Below are 19,348 nucleotides of genomic sequence, written 5' to 3' on the forward strand. Positions count from 1 at the left end.
GACTTAGATGAAGGGCTAGAAGGCATGATCATCAAGTTTGCAGATGACACCAAATTGGGAGGGATAGTCAATACTCCAGAGGACAGGAGCAGGATTCAAAACGATCTTGACAGATTAGAGAGATGGGCCAAAACTAACAAAATGAAGTTCAACAGTGACAAATGCAAGATACTCCACTTTGGCAGGAAAAACGAAATGCAAAGATACAGAATGGGGGATGCCTGGCTCGAGAGCAGTACGTGTGAAAAAGATCTTGGGGGTCCACGTGGACAACAAGTTAAACATGAGCCAACAATGTGATGCGGTGGCAAAAAAGCCAACGGGATTTTGGCCTGCATTAATAGGAGCATAGTGTCTAGATCCAGGGAAGTCATGCTGCCCCTCATTTCTGCCTTGGTTAGACCACACCTGGAATTTTGTGTCCAATTCTGGGCGCCACAATTGAAGAGAGATATTGACAAACTGGAATGTGACCAGAGGAGGGCGACTCAACTGATCAAGGGTCTGGAGAACAAGCCCTATGAGGAGTGGCTTGAAGAGCTGGGCATGTTTAGCCTGAAGAAGAGAAGGCTGAGAGGAGACATGATAGCCATGTATAAATATGTGAGAGGAAGTCATAGGGAGGAGGGAACAAGCTTGTTTTCTGGTGCCCTGGAGACTAGGATGCGGAACAATGGCTTCAAACTATAAGAAAGAAGATTCCATCTGAACAATTAGGAAGAACCAAATTGCTCAGGCACAGCTTTCCCTCCTGGAGGACATGCGTGAGTCTATGAACATCCTCCTGGCCTGGCAGGAGAGGAAGAACACCGAGCCTGGGTGCCCGGCGGAACTTCCTCTGAAAGGTTTGGCCTCCTCTCCTGACCATGGTAGCTAGCGATGGGTGCCTCCATCCGGCTCTAAAGCCAATGTGGATCATCCCCCAATCCCCTCTTTCTTACGCCGCCGCAATGTACAGCCTACCTATATTAGCATTGCCCCCAAATAAATAGAATTGTGGTTGGGGGGGGGGTGAGGAAAAACTTCCTGTCTGTGAGAGCCATTCAGCAGTGGAACTCTCTGCCCCGGAGTGTGGTGGAGGCTCCTTCTTTGGAAGCTTTTGAACAGAGGCTGGATGGCCATCTGTCAGGGGTGCCTTGAATGCAATTTTCCTGCTTCTTGGGAGGGGGTTGGACTGGATGGCCCATGAGGTCTCTTCCAACTCTATGATTCTATTCTATGACTCTATTCTATTGTATTCTATAACATTTGCCAACTTGATCTCACTCAGATGTTGCCTGCACCGTTTTCAGCTGTGAAGTGTTGGAAGTATGCAGCGTGGAAAAAAGGACACGCATTTTAGGATGATAAACTTTGCCCATATTTCATCCTCTTTTATTGCTGGTATGGTGATATAGAACCTTTCACCCATATCTCTCTAAAAGGAAGAAGGAGCACATAGAATAGGGTGGGGCAACATTGCAGAATGTATTCTCTGCACCTGCAAATTCTCCTACACAGGCCTCAATCCCAGGAGGAACTGGGATATTTTATCTCAGTTTCTCCTGGGACTGAGGCCTCACACCCACTCCAAACTCTGGGTGGGGTGGGTGTGGGCCCTCCCAGGTCATCCCCTATTTATCTCCCAAAAGTCCCCACTCCCATTTACCCCAAAAACCTACGAAAGGGCCCCGGCTGTACGCTCAGGCCCTTCCAGCAAAAGGTCCTGGCACATGAAAATGATGTGTCGGGGGGGGGGGGGGGGAGAGGAATTTTCACATGCTTTACATTAAGGTCTGGATCTTTCCAGATATCAAATTAATCTGGAGTACACTGAGAAATTCTAGTTTACTCCGAATTAATTCAGGTTTACCTTAGGCATCATTTGGATGTCTCAGGCAAACCTGTGACAGGTCCCACATTTTTGGCCTGTCTGGCAAGGCCCTCAGAGTTGTGATGAAAACAGAAGGAATCATTGCCCCCTGTCTCCTTCAAGAGTTCCACGCCTCCTTCTCTCTGCATGGCTTATTATTTTGACAACAAAGGCACCATAACAGAGATTTCTCAATTTGTGCCTATACTAGTTTCTCGGTGTAGTGACTGCATAAATCAGGCCTGCACAGTACTAAATGTTTTCATTATCTGTAGGGGAAATGGGTGAGGCTGGGGTCTTGAAATAGGCAGACCAACCTGATTTTTTAACATTTGGTACAGATAGAAGGAGAACTCATGTGTGCAGGACTTGAGCCTAACTACAGTGTTTGTCTCTATTTGTCCATCCATCTGCCTAAACCATTGGCACTACAACTTGGAACCAACAATGTAATGTAGGTCAGAATGTTCTTGGTGACTTCTGCCAACACAAAACTCTATTATACTAGTATACTGTTTGGTATTATGAGCAGTGAAAGAGAAAACCATCTCTTTTCACGAGAGGCAACTCTTCTGCCAACCCCCGAGCAGCTTGGGATTTGGTAAGGTTGCTTTCTCTCTTTGGAGAGATTCTTTTTTATATTATCTTTCCCAGCACTATGTCTCCAACAACCATTTTGTTGTGACCCTTTCTTAGGGTGTATACACTGTAGAATTAATACAGTTTGACACCACTTTTACTATTGAGCCATGGCTCAATATAGGATGCAGTTTTGCAAGTTATTTAGCTTTCTCTGCCAAAGACTGTTAGTGTGAGGATGATGAGACTTAGGCCCCTTCCACAAAGCTTAATAAAATCCCACATTATCTGCTTTGAACTGGAATGTATAGTAGTATAGACTCAGATAACCCAGTTCAAAGCAGATATTGTGGAATTTTCTGCTGTGATATTCTGGGTTATATGGCTGCATGGAAGGACCCTAAGAAAGACGAATACATATCCAGGAGCAAACATAATTCTGCTTGGCAGGGATTACTTCAGAGTAGACATAAATAGGATCTCATGGTGGGACATACAATACAGGTTGAATATCTGACAATATGGCTAATTGAGATAGTAACACTTTTCCTTTCTGATAGTTCAGTGTACACAAATTTGTACCATGCACAAAAATGATTAAAAACATTGAATAAATCCAAGGCTGTATGTGTTTAATGTTTAGATTTGGTTCCCATCTTCAAGTGATTTAATTATATATATGTAAATATTCAAAAATGGGAAGGGGAGTCAAAAGCTTTTCAGATAAGGGAAATTTACCTGATACAAGCAGGAAGTCATTCACAAGTGATTTCAGTTATATCCCAAGGGAACTCTGTGTCAGTAAAGGTTGTAGATTTACTGTCACTAATGCTATCCTACCTTTTCTGCAGTGTCAACAATTTGCAACCAGGTGTTGCACAACCCAGGAGGGGAACAGCCTGGATTTCTCTTTGTAATCATTTCCAAGCACACAATGAGACTGTGCCCTTCAGAAGTACATTGCACATTTCACAATGAGCTCATTTCTGCCCTTAAGGGTTCCCTAGTACACTGCAGTAATTTAATCAGCTAATTTCATTGGACGTTGTGATTTTATTGGGTGTTTTTTATTTAGGAAAGTGACATTTATTAGTACTCAGTCTAAGTACACTGCTTAAAAGTCTTGATAAGACACCCTTTGTAGAATAGTCAAGTCCAAAGTGAAGAGGAGGTTTGAACACAATTTCACACACAACAGGGAACTGCTTTACTTTTCATCGTACAGCCTATATTTAGTTTCAGCTGGAACATCAAAATAACTGAATCTTACAATCATAAGTTCCTAACGTTTTGCTTAGTATGTAACAAGGGAAACTTCTTTTCAACCAAGGCAGGAAGGAAAAGCACTTCCAAAAAGAAAAACTAACAAAACTAAAACAAGTGGAAGGGATCCAATAAAAACCATGTAAGAAAGGAGACAGGTCTTAGGATTCTAAAAAGATAGTTTTTATTAGAAAATAATTAGGTTGGTTTGGATTTGGGGGGGGGGGATCATGGTTAAAATTCAGTATCACATTTAGAATTCACAACCTGTAGTTATGTAAAAAAAAGTTCTCGGAGTCTTCGTGGACAACAAGTTGAACATGAGCCAACAGTGTGATGCAGTAGCTTTGGGCTGCATCAAAAGGTACAAAAAATCCACAAAAATAGAGTATGTGTATACTCTTTTTTTGTTTTGTTTACACTTTTATGTCGAAATTGACTATAGAATCATCATGGAGGACATAGATTCCTAGAGAGAACATACTGGCATTAATCAAATCCATGAATAATTAAATCCACAAAAGCTAAACCCACAGATGTGGAGGGCTGACTGTACTCCAATATAAATGGAAACAAGATGCATTTCACTATCCTGGGTAAAAAAAAATAAGTAGGAGAATATGGAGACTTCCCAGTGTGATTCTAATCACTGAAGGTGAAAAGCAAGATCATTTTTGTTTTTTAAAAAGTTTTATACTAGGCAAGACAACAATTTAAAGCAGGAGTAGGGTCATATGAAAACTCTCAGTCAGAGTCCCTTGGGCTGCCCTTTTACTGCTAAAAACACATTGAAATTCCTCTGTTAGAAGTTTCCAGGAGAATAGATCGTAGGCCAACCCTACGATGTATAACATAAAGCAGATCAATTTTTCAAAATGTGGAGGATTTCTAGACACATCTGAATCAGTCTTTTTACCTCCTCCTCCTCCTCTTTTGGGGCAGGAGGTGGGGTGTTCAGCCAATCTATAAGACCCCTGAACAGTTCAAAAGCAAAAATAAACAAACAAACCAGGCTACCAAACCTTCTGAAAATGCCTAATGATACTTAAAGAGTGGAATCCTGTTGGCCTCTAATTACTCTTCAAACAGAACTAAAGAGTCACGGAATGTTAAAGTGGGAAGGAACTATAAGGGCCTTCCTGTCCAACTCCTTGTCATACAGGAGTGCACAATTGGATATCCAACAATTCTTTAAAAATCTCCCCCAAAAATGTCCTCAAGATAAGGAGTGGAATGTCCTCAAGATAAGAAACCTGAAGTAGCAAAGTTGTAGGACAAAATATTGCTACCCAGAAATCAAGTCTCTGAATTATGACCCCTTCACTGCTTGGCCAGTGTGCTTTAGTAGTTTGAGCATTGGAGCACCACTCCGGAAATTATGGTTCGATTCTATGCTCTGCCATGGAAACCCACTGGGTGACCTTGGATGAACTGTGCATGCTAAGCTCCAGAAAGCTCCATGATAGGGCTGTCCTCAGTAAGAAACAATTTGAAGGCATACAAGAACAATGGTCCCACAACACGGGCAGAAGAACAGTGGTTGTGGCAAAAGCAGTTTGAAGTCAATTAAAGACATTTTACTGCTGGATGCAAAGGATAGAATGCTTCATACACAGAAGTCAACAGGACTAGGAATTGATTTTTACTCTTAATACTGTGGATGTGATATTATCTGCCCCATCTCGGGAAGAAGAGTAGGTTTTTGAGGTCTTTGACAGATCATGTGGCCTGTGGACCTTATCCCATGTGCCCCTCCTCCTCAAATTTTAAAACATTTCTAATCCATTATGGGTATGATTTATGACAGAGCTTTTCCCATGACGCAAGGGAACTTCCTGTCAGCTCCATCAGGGCTCATTAGGAAAATGTCAGAAACAGCCATAAAAAAATAGGGAAGGGGAGAAGAGAGCATATTCTGGGCTCAGGAACAAAGATTCAACTGGAAAAAACACCCCAAAACACATTTATCTCCCCAAATCCTGCTTCATGAACATGGCATGGTAATTTTTTAAAGGAAGATTTCCCCTTGAGTGGGATCTGGTATAAGAGCAGCTGCTTGGGTCTACTCTAGAGTAGTGAGATCTAAGGGGTAAGTCAGGTACCCTGTATGCTTTTTTCCAATTTACCCCTTCAAAATGGAGTGGGTGGGACAGGCCCGTAGCCAGGATTTCGATTCGGGGGGGGGGCTGTGTTTTTTTCAGGGGGGGTTTCACGGGGGGCTGAGTTTCAGGGGGGCTGAGTCTGAGTGAAAGAGGGTCTACCCTAGCAAACCTTTTGTATCATTACCCCAATACCCCCATGCATATGGGATATATTGAACTGGGTTATCTAAGACCATACTCCCATATATTCCACTTCAATGCAGATAATGTGGGATTTTATTCAGCTGTGTGGAAGGGGCCTCAGAGACACATATATTTTTTCCTATTTAAGGGGGACTGTAGTGGTGCAACTGGTTAAACCATTGAGCTGCTGAACTTGCTGACAGGAAGGTTGGCTGCTCGAATTCACAGGACGGGGTGAGCTCCTGCTGTAAGCCTCAGCTTCTGCCAACCTTTCAGTTCGAAAACATGCAAATATAAGATCAATAGGTACCGCTTTGCTGGGAAGCAGGCCCATAGCCAGGATTTTGTTTCGGGGGGGGGGCTGAGTTTCAGGGGGGGCTGAGTCTGAGTGAAAGAGGGTCTACCCTAGCAAACCTTTTGTATCATTACCCCAATACCCCCATGCATATGGGATATATTGAGTATGGTGATCAGATCGTGATATGAATAAACATAACAGTTTAAATAATGCACCAGTAAGGCCTTTTCGCGAACCACCATGAGAATTTCGGGGGGGGGGGGTGAAGCCCCTCAAGCCTCCTCCCCCCCTCCGGCTACATGCCTGGGGTGGGAACTACACTGGCTCATGAGATAAATGCGAAAACTGATAATTTTGATAAAACTGGCCAAAAAAAAAATACAATGTGTGAAGAGGAATGAGAAACAGGAGGGTGTCCTTTATAACACTATGTGACATAGCGCTATGGTAATATGACACTCTCCCCTCCCCCCAATTGTGGGGGTAGAGTTCTATAAAGCTCCACAGAACCTGAGCCAAATTACCCCAAGTTTTTCCCTACACATATACACATATGCACAGATATGGAACGACACACACAGGCTATCCCTCCATGCAAGCCAAGGATTCTATCCAGGCACAAAAGTGAGTGGAAAAATAGTTTGGGAGTTTGCAGCCAAGAGAAAGTCCTCTGTGTTTTACAGCAGTGCTGTCTTCATTGCATTCTCATACAGTCAAACAAATCGTGAGAGCAAAGTCCAGCCTTTCTTGGCTGTGATTATGAGGGAGTCAACAAATGATAAGCACCTGAGAGGAATATTGATTTTTAACATGTTCCCGATGACCTTCAAGCAGCGGCAAAGACAGGCACTTCGTATCACGGTGACACAAAATTATTGAACAGGCCTAGCCTGTTAATGTTTTCTTTAAAAGCACAGAAAATAATGCACATCAAGGCAGCCATCCAAAGAGACCCTTGCAGAGTTAGTTACAGCCGCAGTCATCCCAATGGAAGCCACTTCAAGGGCTGCCTTTCATGTTTTCCATTTAAGTGATTGCTTTTTTAATATTCTAAATGGCAAACAAATGAGATTAGCATTCACTCAAAAATGGACTAAAGAATACTTCTGTGTTAAGGGACAGGAAAGATTAAAAAGTGATATGTAAAGGCACAAATAATATGACCTGGGCTTTTTAAAAGGAACTTAATTTTGGGGAAAGGATCTAAAGAGTTTATAAGTGACCCTTCACCAACCCACTCCCTGCCTTCTGATTCCTGACTTTAAATGTCATTGTGCGTTTGCCAGTTGCTGATTCTCAGGTAATTTTATTTAGTCTGTTTTCATAACTGAAGTCTCTGATAAAAAGGCATTGGATGAATTCATACTCATCACAATCAATCAATCAACTGAAACACACACAACCCCCCCCCCAAACTTGTCTCCTTCATTGCTAGTTTTTTCTCCCCTATGACTTTTGTCATAATTTATTTAAAGGTAAACAACTAAAGAAATAAGCCAAGAGCAAGCCATGGTTGCATGTTGTTGCTGTTTTTGAAAAATTAAATTCCATCACAAATAGTCTTATTTATAACCAAAGTAATGAACAGTCAAGATAATAAAAGGAATAAGAGAAAGAAGAAAGGAAAGGAAAAAAGGAAAAAAGAATATATATGGTCAGGTTTACCATGATGTGCAAACACAGTCAATGTATGGTATAGCTGGCTTTCCCAGATTGACAATTTCTACATTGCATCAACAGAATTAAGAGGTAAATTGGAGATTGACTTGCATTAGATGTCCAAAAACTACTTTAGTTTTAAAAGTGTAGATTTAAAAAACAATGATCATTCAAAGAATAAAACAGTACATATGTAACCAGGTGACCTATACATCTATTCAGTTCACTGTCTCTTTTTGAATACCTTCAAAAATTATGCTGCTCTTTCTTCTGATGGTTCTATGTTTAAACTGGACTTGGACAGAAGTCTTTCAGTTCAAATTTCTAATACGGGAATGTCATTTGACAGCCCTATGTACCTTCTAAAATTCCACATATTAAAACTGGGACACACATGGCAGTTTGTAACTACATTTGCATTTATTTTACAGCGTACATTCACCCTAGGAGAGGCTGTAGCAGTTTGCCTCTGTCTGAATCTTTTGAGAAGGTCAAGATTGCACAATGTTTCCTCCTACGCCCCCCCCCCCCTCAAAGTTAACTGGGTACAAATTGCTTTTGCAGCAACCAAATTAAGTTGAGGAAAAAGAGGAAAGTGTGGGGGGAGAAATAAACAGACATTTTAAAAAGTAGCCAACCAAGTGGATGGCAGAGAATAAATAAGGATTGTCCTAGTCAAATGGGACAGTTGCTTCTAATGCAAGATTTCCATCTGCAAAGTATGACACAACCACTCTAGCCTTTCATCCTTAGTGGTGAGAAGATTGCAAACTGAAGCCCCCATTGCTTGAACTTCCTATACAATTCTGTGAATGAGGAAGGGCAATTGTACAACCATCATAAAGTACCATTAGAAACAACCCAACAGGAAGCCAGAATCTCATGAGAAGCTTTCCTAAACCTGCTGCTTTCAAGTCATACTGGCTGGGAATGATGGGTATCTCTGCTGAATTGTTTTATGAAACCATAGACTTCATTAATGTGTTAGGCTGCTATTTCCATATTCTTGCCTCATGATGGAGCTGTTTCTTGTCTAAGAATTTACCTTTACTAAAACCAAACAGCATTAATTCAGAACATGGATTTACGTACATATGTAAATCTGAAACTTTATCCTATAGGGAAAAGACCTTCAAGCAGAATCATGAGGGGTAGAGCATTATGTACATTTTTTTTGTGAGAGTAGGCCTATTTGAACACAGTGGTGTTTAAATCCAAAGAATCCAGCATAGAATCAAATGGTCAGCAACCAGATTTGTTTTTTTCTGTCAAGGAAATGAGGAAAATTAAGGAAGTTTTAGGTACACATTTTAAGGAGGGATATAGTAGAGTGACACCATGTTTTTGTTTTTTTTAGGGTATAGTCACTTCTGTAATTTTTGTAGTGGAACACGCATTTTTAAAACCCATCCTTAACAACGTTGGGCTCCGATATTCAAGGTATGGAAAGTTTGGCTTTTAACCAAATAAATATATATATAAACCAGGCAATGAGAACCCAAGAGTTGTGGAGGGAAAATATTATTACTATTAATATTGTGTATGTGTGTGTGTGTATTTGTATTTTGTACTAAGCATCCACTCAAATTTAAGAAATTTTGTGAAACGACATTAACTAATAAGATTGGGATGGGCCTTATAAAAATGGATTTGTTATACAGAATTATATAAATTTGATGTAATACAAAAAGAGAGAAATCATGATAATGATAAAATGATATAAAATACTAACCTAGGTAAAGGTAAAGGTAGTCCCCTGACATTAAGTCCAGTCATGTCTGACTCTGGGGTGTGGTGCTCATCTCCATTTCTAAGCCGAAGAGCCAGCGTTGTCCATAGACACCTCCAAGGTCATGTGGCCGGCATGACTGCATGGAGCGCCGTTACCTTCCTGCTGGAGTGGTACATATTGATCTACTCACATTTGCATGTTTTCGAACTGCTAGGTTGGCAGAAGATAGGGCTGACAGCGGAAGCTCATGCCGCTCCCTGGAATCGAACCTGCGACCTTTTGATCAACAAGCTGAGCAGCTCAGTGCTTTAACCCACTGCGCCACCGGGGGCTCCATACTAACCTACTAACAGTTTAAATGAAAATTGTAGAACTCCTTCCATTTTTGTTGTTGTTGTTGTTTATTCGTTGAGTTGCTTCCAACTCTTCATGACCTCATGGACCAGTCCACACCAGAGCTCCCTGTCAGCTGTCACCACCCAGAGCTCCTTCAAGGTCAAGCCAGTCACTTCAAGGATAACCTCCATCCATCTTGCCTTTGGTCAGCCCCTCTTCCTTTTTCCTTCCATTTCCCCCAGCATCGTCATCTCCTCCAAAAAGTAAATGTCTTCTAATTTCCTGGCTGCAGTCTATGTCTGCAGTAATCTTCATGCCTAGAAATACAAAGTCTGTCACTGCCTCCACATTTTCTCCCTCTATTTGCCAGTTCTCAATCAGTATAGTTGCCATAATCTTGTTTTTTATGTTTAACTGAAACCCAGCTTTTGCATTTTTTTTCTTTCACTCCTTCCATAGATAATAATAATTTAAAAAATTGAGGATAGAATTAAGTGAAACAATCTGCCATGAAAAATTAAGATCAATTTTCATTGAAGAAATACTGGAAAAAGAAGATATGAAGATCATGAGATAAGGTGAGAAGACACAAGAAGATACAGTCAATGGACTTAAAATTAAAATTGTTAGAATCTTCAATATTTAATTAAATGTGTTTTAAAGAAATAGAGAAAAAGACTTAGTTGTAATAATGATAATTTTGTAAAAAAAAAAATATTCCCATACCTCAATAATTCCCACCATCTTTGTTCTCTCCTTGAGACATATTAGATATTTGTAAAGATGCAACTAACCATAATAAATCTATTATCCCATTTTTTCCCTTTTTCCTTCTCTTTCCCCCCGACTCTTCTAGCATGACGTTTATTTTATTTTTACTTGGAAATGTTTAAAAATTATTTGAACAGAATATATGTTCTCCATCTTGTTTTCATTTAATGCCATTACATTTTGAAATGTGAAAAATAATTTTGAAAAGTATGAACAAAATTAATTTTACAGCATACATGTGGCCACACCTGATAAAAATAACTCTCTGAAACCATTTACCCATTAAATGTCTCTATCAATGGAAAAATCCCTCCTTGTTCCAGAAAAAGAGGCAGCTTAGCCTTCTCTGGAAAGATCCTCTTTTATGTCCTCATCATAAACGATATATATTTTTTACTTAGTAGACATAGTTCAGAAGATGATACTGAACTCCATTGTTTTGTAACATTTGTGGTTGTCCCTCTATCATTCTCATCTATAGCTTCAACCATCCAAAGACTGAACATGTTTTAAAAATACAGAAAGCAAACCTTGATTTCGCTATTTTATATAGTAAAATAGGGGTACTATTTACTTTTTCACTGTATATAATGAGACTTGCATACCCACAGATGTTAGTATGTACAGTGGTTCCAAGAACCAAACTCCAGTGCATACCAAGGACCCACTACATATAAAAGTACTGACAGAAAAGGTATCTTAAAGCAATTTAATCTTAGAAAGTAAGATTTTCTGGTTGCTGGAGTTCCGGGAGAGCAGTCGACAAGTGTCCAATTTGTCTCTCTTTTTATCCTCTATTCCAATTTGTCTCTCTTTCTATCCTCTATTCCCTGTGAGGATGCAAAATTGCTAATGCCAGACCAGGTTTGGCTAATAAACTGAAGATCTACAGCTGAGAGCAGTATACATGAGAGGGAGCTATAATGCCCTCTTCCTTCTGGGTTGCTTCCTGACTCACAGATTTTTCTTAGGTGCAGCTTTGCTCAAAGTTCCCAGGAGGCAGCTCTTTATTTCCCACCTTTATCTGAATTATCATGCTACTCCAATTGTACCCCTATGCCACTTAATGACTGAGACCTGGTCTCCGTAATTACACCTAATCCTTGCTACAGTAACCTCAAGATTAGATTACAGTAATGGGCTCTGTGTGGAGCTGCCTTTGAAGACATTTATTTCTAATCTTCAATTAATCTGAAACATAGCCAGCTAGAGTTTTAACTGGGACAGGTCATAACACCAATATAAACAGAAATCACAAAAGGGGTATTTGTATGTGGAGTGAATCCCAAACTTCTGACTTTATAACTGATGCAATGTCTACTTTGAAATAAATCTGAGTTCAATAATGATTTTTTTTGGTAGATGAATACAAAATTGCAGTTTTTAAACTTTTATTGGAATTCTAATTATAAATTATTAATTCTTTCAAAATTGGAATCTGCTCCAGGTCTCTATCACTTTAACTACCTATATTTCTCTTGATCCTGAAATAAACTTGTGAACATTATATGATAACAATACATTTATAAAATTTCATTTTATGCCAATTCTTCTTGAAACAACTATGCTTTCTCCAGTACAGGTAGTTTTGAGTTGCAAACAATTGGCTTACAAATGACTTATAGGACACTTCCAGACAGTGTCAAAATGCAGGTTTAAAAAGTGGGTCAAAAACTCCTGGGTCTTACAACAAGTCCACACACAGACCTGTCAGTCCAAGGAAATGCTCCCCTGACATCCACATGCTTTATTTGAAGCTGGTTTTACAAGTCCACAAGATGAAGGGTGGACAGGGGACATTTGGCTGATGTTTTAAAAAGAAAATTTGCACTGAGATATGCTGGACCTCAAATGCGCTCATGCAGAGATCTGCATGCACACACAAGCAGATTTTTTATCTCTCTCCTCACCTAATTTTAAATTCAAGTTCTATTTATTATTATAAACATTAGAAGAAAGGAATGGTTCTAATAGCTTTCCAACTGTGCTTAGATTGAGCCAACTATATGTCAGTGGCTCCATTTTTTGACAGCCCAATCAGCTGTTTTGGGCTTTTAAAATGTGCATGTGTGCTGAATCAGTCCACACAGGGGAATGGGAAGAAAGTCTTGTGTTTTGCATAATTGCAGGAATATACAGTCATGCAAAGGTGTGCATTGAGGGGGGAGGGAATCAGGTTTTTAGTGCACCTTTTAAACACATGCTTTTCAGCTGTTAACCCAATTCTGCCTGCACTTCCCCCAAAAGTCATTTAGCCCTTCCCTTTTATTCTGGTTACTTCTGGATTTTATAGCATGTGTAGAAGGACCCATAGTTATAAATGGGGGTGGCACAACAGGAAGTGAGAGAAGTCTACCACTCAGAAGGGAAATTCACTCCATGTGTATTCTTCATTAATAACTTTTGCTTGACCACAAACTGATGTGTTTTGGCCACACATATCTGGGTTTTCACAAGTGAAATGTTAGAAAGTAAGATTTTTCTGGTTGGTGGAGTTCCGGGAGAGCAGTCGACAAGTGTCCAAATTTTTTTTTTTTACTATAGATAGATTAAGTGCAATGACATTATCTGCAGGAATCTCTACACAACCCCTACAGATGATGTCATGCATTGTTGGCTATAGGAAAATAACTGTTTTTCTATGCCCAGCTATAAGAAAATACTTAGAAGATTGTCTTTGACTTACCCACCATAAAAACTAAAAAAAATGGCTGGATTGGGGTAAAGGATGTAACTGAGAAAAAAGTGGGCTTGCAGCAATTGGACAGGGATATATACCCAATTCAGAGTCATGACCATTATGTCCAGGGGGTAGAACAAACCGCTCTCACTAAAGCTGTTGTATTACATGTCTCATCATTACTAATAATGGCCAGTGATTGGACTGGGATTTCACTGGTCTTTCAAAAGTTACAGACCTTCCATCAATGTCCTTAAGTTCTTATCTGAGGAAGGATTCTTCCTACAGATTAACCTATCACCTACCTTAGGGCACTATGATAAACAGAAGAGTTTCATCTTTCAATGCCTGTTGTCCTCACGGAAACCTTTTTTCAACAGCTAAAGATTTACTAGAAGAGGAGGCAATTAATGTTATTTTACTGTAAAATGCATCAGTTGGCAGCCCTGCTAAGAACACCCCTGTGGACTTCTGACTCAGTGTCCTTTCCTGAAAACACCGCTGCAGGCTGTGTCCTAGTTCCCTATCTGTGATGCTTCAACCTTTGCCTAAATAGGAATAAGTACAAAGGGCTACCATGTGTGTCTGTCTTTGTTCCTTCAGGCTTCAACACCACTATTGCCCAAGGTCAGATGGAGACTGCCTAGTGCTGTAATTTCCTGCATGGTTTTAATGTAGGAAGTAGCCATGTTAAGGTTCTCCATTGGGGGAAGGGAGGAAGAGAGAGCAGAAGGGAGGCATTACTGTTTCCATATATAGAGGAGCTTCTAAGGGCTTTGTCCTTGCAGTGATACATAAATTACTTAGGCCTCTTGGCTCATTGCTGTTATATCACATGCATAGGTATTTCTTAGTTATATAATGAAAGCTGCCTGAGAGTGAGAGTTTAGAAGGGAGAGTTGTACATGTGATTTACAAATCAGCTTATATCTCTCTTGTGCACACTGCATTCCATGATGAGTTTATGTTCCTGTACAAATGGGGGAGGGGTTCCCCTTCCTTCTTTTTTTTCTTACTTTAAAAAAACAATGGTGCTCATATATGTGCTGAGAGCATGATGTCTGTGAAGCTGGAGACACATAAAAGTACAGTACTTTAAATATGATGGCTATAGGTACAGAGGGAGAGAGTGGTCTGTTGCCCAGGTGAATGGGAGAAAGGGATTCCCATGAGTTATGATCCAGGATCAAGGCTTATCTTCCCCATGCTATTCTACCTCTTTCTTTGAGGTACATAGATTGATGAAGAGATATTTACATGTGTATTACAGTAAATATTCAAGTGGCTTATTAAAAAATTGATTCGTACTATGCTAATTTGGCTATCATTGGCCTAAAGTTTTTTACATTTGTTTGACAATATTAGCATCACTCTCTCTAACAGAAAACTGGGTTGTGAGCAAGCAGGCAAAAAGTGTCAATGCATTTAGGAGAATCTTTCACTTGTATTATGTTGCAAATCACGTCAACTCCCTATGTGGCAAAGGTAGATATGCATCAGGCAATATAATCTCATATGAGATCTGTAGAAATTGAAAAACAGAGATCTCATGGACACCATCACTTTAAGAGAAAGTTTCACAGGGAATCCACATGTCACATTGCGTCAAATTTTGCAAGGTCATAGATGTAATTATTGACCATCTCGATTCTCATGTCAGTTTTCATCATGAGCTCCAATTAAGTGGCAAATGACAGTCATCCAGAGGTTCTGTATCTATTATGTAATAAATTATCGCCTACAAGAATAGCTTACACCAGGGATGGGGAACTATGTTCATGGGGAACATGAACTTTCTATATTTGCTTATAGAAAGTTGAATAAATCTTCTGACATAGAAGTGTCTGCCTAGTCTGTTAATTACCCAAAGGACATTCATTTGGCCAGTTTTCTGAAAGAAACCATCCAAAGAGGGAACTCACTGGGAAAGAAAATCCAGGGAGGCCTTTGCTGCTTACCCATACCCTATATGTTGCCTAAGACAACAATTTAATCTTCCTAATAATAAGGCCAACCCATCAGTTATTTCTGATGTGCTCCATTCACAGGGAAAGTTATCTTAATAATTAAGTAAGCTCAAAGTTGCTCAAATGCACTTAAACTAGTTCTAACACCTACTAAGTCACAATTTTTAAAGTGTTCAAAAGGCGCAGCTATTCCATGTTTCCCTTGTTCAAATAATCTTCCTTCATCTCTAGTGCATTCGTGGCTAATTTGGGATTCACATAATGTTTGGATTTGCCACAGTGAATTTCCTCATTTCCATATTGCAAGTAAACAGACCAGATTAGAAAGGCAAATAGAACCTGAAATTGCAAATTGGTCCAATTTGTAGTATGATCATAGGTAAATTCTAATATGTTAATATCCTAACATTCTCAGTGTGGCTCCCCCCCCCCCAATAAAACCCCAAAACATTTATAATTATAATTTTTGGGCAAGGTTTTATTGGAGGTTGATGGAATGTAAAGCACTGCTAGCATATTTACATGGAATGTGTGGAAGGGTGACACTCATAAGTGTCAATAGTGCAATAGGGCAATAGTGCAAGGGATGGGCATTTGATACAATCTAGCTTCCACTGTGAAGCCTCAGAAAAGCACTGCATAAGAGAGTATCAAATTCCTGTTTGTACAAAATCCAGTGTGATATAATGGTTTGATCACTGGACATCTGAAGACCAGGCATTAAATCCCTTCTCAGCCATGGAAATCCACTGGGTGACTTTGCCCAAGTCACAGTCTCGCAACCTCAAAGGAATGCAAAGGCAAGAATTCCTCAATGAACAAACTTTGCCAAGAAAACTCCAGGATATGTTCACCTTAAGGTCTCCATAAGTCAGAAATGACTTGAGGACGCACAACAATAACAAACTGACTTTATGTGAGCTTGCAGTTGCAGACCTATACAGATACACATTTACCCCAGAGAAAATTCTACTGAGGTCACTGATTAGACACATAGAGGACTATTGTGCTGCCAAGTCACACTCTTAAACACACATTTAATTGAATTTCACTTCTGGGTAAACATACTTAGGTTTACACTGCAAAAAGAAGTAATTGTGAAGAATGTGTATAAAAGCATGTGTGTGCTTTCAGGATGGAGCTATGACATTATCATTTGACTATTTAGAATAAAAACTTCCAGTTTCCACTTTTATTCTTCCAGAATGCCTGACAGCAGAGTATGTGTAGGATGGATGTACATCATGGCAGAGGGTAAGATCTTGTTCCTGGATTTATTCCCCATGATAGGTTTATAATTCTACAGCCAGATACTGAAGAACTAGAAATGTTCAACACTGCATGGTTTATGAAGCAGCCACAGTCCCCATACATTTTTAATAAGGGACATAGACACATCAAGTGAACACTTAGCTTCAGGGTAAATTGACATATAACCAAGCGAAATCCAAAACTAAGTAGGTCAGTATAATCTACAGGCTGACCATGTGTGTTGTGAGGGGAAAGGAGCGATCTGTTTGTACAATGTCTCCCCCTATTTTGCCACAGTTGCACACTTTCAGTTCAATGAATTTAATCTAGTTTATTATCTGGCCAGGCAGAATGTTCAAATAGCAAACTGCATATTATGTAGTACATGTCAAAGCATTTCTTCAAACAACATGTGACAGATGATGGGTTATGGCATTTATTCATAGCACTATGGAGCACAAGGTGTTCAGGGTACATGGATGTCTGGGCTCTCCTTTTCCTGAGATATGGCAATGAAGCTCCTGCTTTGACATCTGCTTCCCCAAGAGGAATTCTGGCTCAGGGAACTACTTGCTTCAGCTAAAAATGCCTTTGATAATTCCCACCACTGCAGGATTCCTCTGCATCAACTGTAATGCTGCTGCATCTGAAAGTGGCTATAAAGCTTCAGCATATGGGATGCTTAGAAGGGAAAATGAAATCAAAGGACTGTAACATAAAGTCCAGAGTAAGTATAATTGTTGATCATTCTGCCATGTAGGTATTTTTTCTACATAGTATAGTACCCAGCAGGCAAAAAGAGATGGACCCAAAGTAAACATTAGGAACACTGGTAGTCAATGTTCCTGCAAAGTTTTGACAGAAAAATGAAGTATACCTTTAGGGTACAATCACACAGACCAGCACTGCAGCTCTGGCTAGGTGTAAGAGGAAATGCAGGCAACACATCTGGTGGATATGATGTTGGCGAAGGTTCTCTAGATGAGGCCTGCACAACTTGTGGCCCCCCGTGTCTTGACTATTTTACACGCTGGCTAGGGCTTCTGGGAATTGGTGTCCAAACATCTAGGGGGTGACAAGTTGTGCAGTATGCTCTAGACACCTATGACTTGAAGTAAACCCCATTAAATTCAGTGGAACTTACTCTGTGAGTTACCATGCAGAAACCTGCACTAAATAGACAGTACTTTGTAGTCGGTTGAGTGAAAAATTACCAACTTCTAGTCCTAAACAATACTGCTTGTGGGGAGGGGGCTGTCTAGTGCATCACAAGTAATGAACAGAAAGAAACACCAAGGTGGATGTTTATGTGTATGACTTCTGATTTTTTTCAGAATCCAACATGGATCACTGTCGTCAAGTTTTGTGTCCATATTCGTCAGTATCCTGGATGTTCATTTCCTCTTCTTGCACTCTTCTTGAGTAATCCAATGCAGCCTTCCAGATGTTAGGGGACTGCAGTTGTAATCAGCCCTAACCAGCATAGATAATCATCAAGAATCTCGGGAGCTGGAGAGCCACCTCATGCCCATGTGTAATGAGGGCATATTTGTTGCCCTGTTTCAGAATGATAAATAGACAGATTCATAAGGCAATATTGCAGCTATTGTGACTTAACATTTGGCTACCTTGTCTGACATAACAGGAGATTACATTTTTCAACAGTTCAACAATCACAAAGCAATTACTTTTTTTCAAAGAAAAAAACCAATTGGCATAATTCATGGTTCCCAAAGGGTTTTTGATAAAGTTCTAAGTATATTGACATGGTAACAATGATGTTTTTGCTTTAAATTGGACATGCAATGAATTCATGGAAATTAAAACAAGTAAGGGTATATGCCAGTCAACCTAGTTGAATAAAAAATGTAATCATCTACTAATTTCTTTGTTTCAGTTTTATTCTCTGATATGCAAACTTGATTGTGTTTCTTTAAAAATGTAAATAAACCTAATGAGTCCTAAAACACTTTATGTGAAAGCTCTAGGAAACCTTTTCATCTTCACTCAGACTAGAAATACACAAAGGCATCAAAGTGCATTCTTGTTCACAGAATGCCCAAATTAACACAGATGTTGTTTAAAAACCTCTCAGGTGTCTTTACTGCACTGCCAATTTTGTCCCACTTTGGTTTTGATCAGAATGTACTCATCTTTGAAAATCTAAGTATGGAAAAAAGAAAAAAAACGTACTGATTTGTCCCTCTCCTAGAGGTGGTTAGAATTTTCTTTCAGTTCATTTTTGATCAGAAGTTTCCCAGTATAATGAAGTGGGATCTGGAAGAAAGCAAAATTTGTCCACCTCAATTGTATTCCAAAACTTAGGGGAAGCGGGTCTGGCTGGATCTGTTGACCATAGTGAAATGTATCTCTTTATATTTTACCCACAGAATAGCCCGTTGACTTTGCTGGGATTGATTCCATATGAATCATTCATAGAATTCTAGATTTGGTTACGTATAATCAAAATAATTTACATCAACTTGCATATTTTATCTTTATGTATCTTCCAGTTCCAAATATGAAAACTTTTCATATATCCTTTCATAAATTCAAAGGTTTCATATCAATTTGTTGTTTTTTTCAGGTTTTACTTCTACAGATTTGACTATTTGCAATTTTGTAGCTGTCTACACTTCTAGTTTGCAAGCCTTCACTCCTGTACCTCCGAGGAT

The 19,348-nt window shown here is 39.6% G+C and overlaps 1 long non-coding RNA gene across 1 annotated transcript; it reads left to right on the forward strand.

The window, feature by feature from the left end:
• Positions 1 to 2,354: 2,354 nt before the first annotated feature.
• On the forward strand, positions 2,355 to 18,519 carry LOC132772840 (uncharacterized). Its single transcript, XR_009631281.2, has 4 exons — positions 2,355 to 2,453; positions 16,606 to 16,676; positions 17,287 to 17,400; positions 18,008 to 18,519. It is a non-coding gene; the product is annotated as an uncharacterized lncRNA (long non-coding RNA).
• Positions 18,520 to 19,348: the final 829 nt, after the last annotated feature.

The sequence above is a fragment of the Anolis sagrei genome, chromosome 4 (genome assembly GCF_037176765.1).
Source record: "Anolis sagrei isolate rAnoSag1 chromosome 4, rAnoSag1.mat, whole genome shotgun sequence".
NCBI classification, from domain to species: Eukaryota; Metazoa; Chordata; class Lepidosauria; order Squamata; family Dactyloidae; genus Anolis; species Anolis sagrei.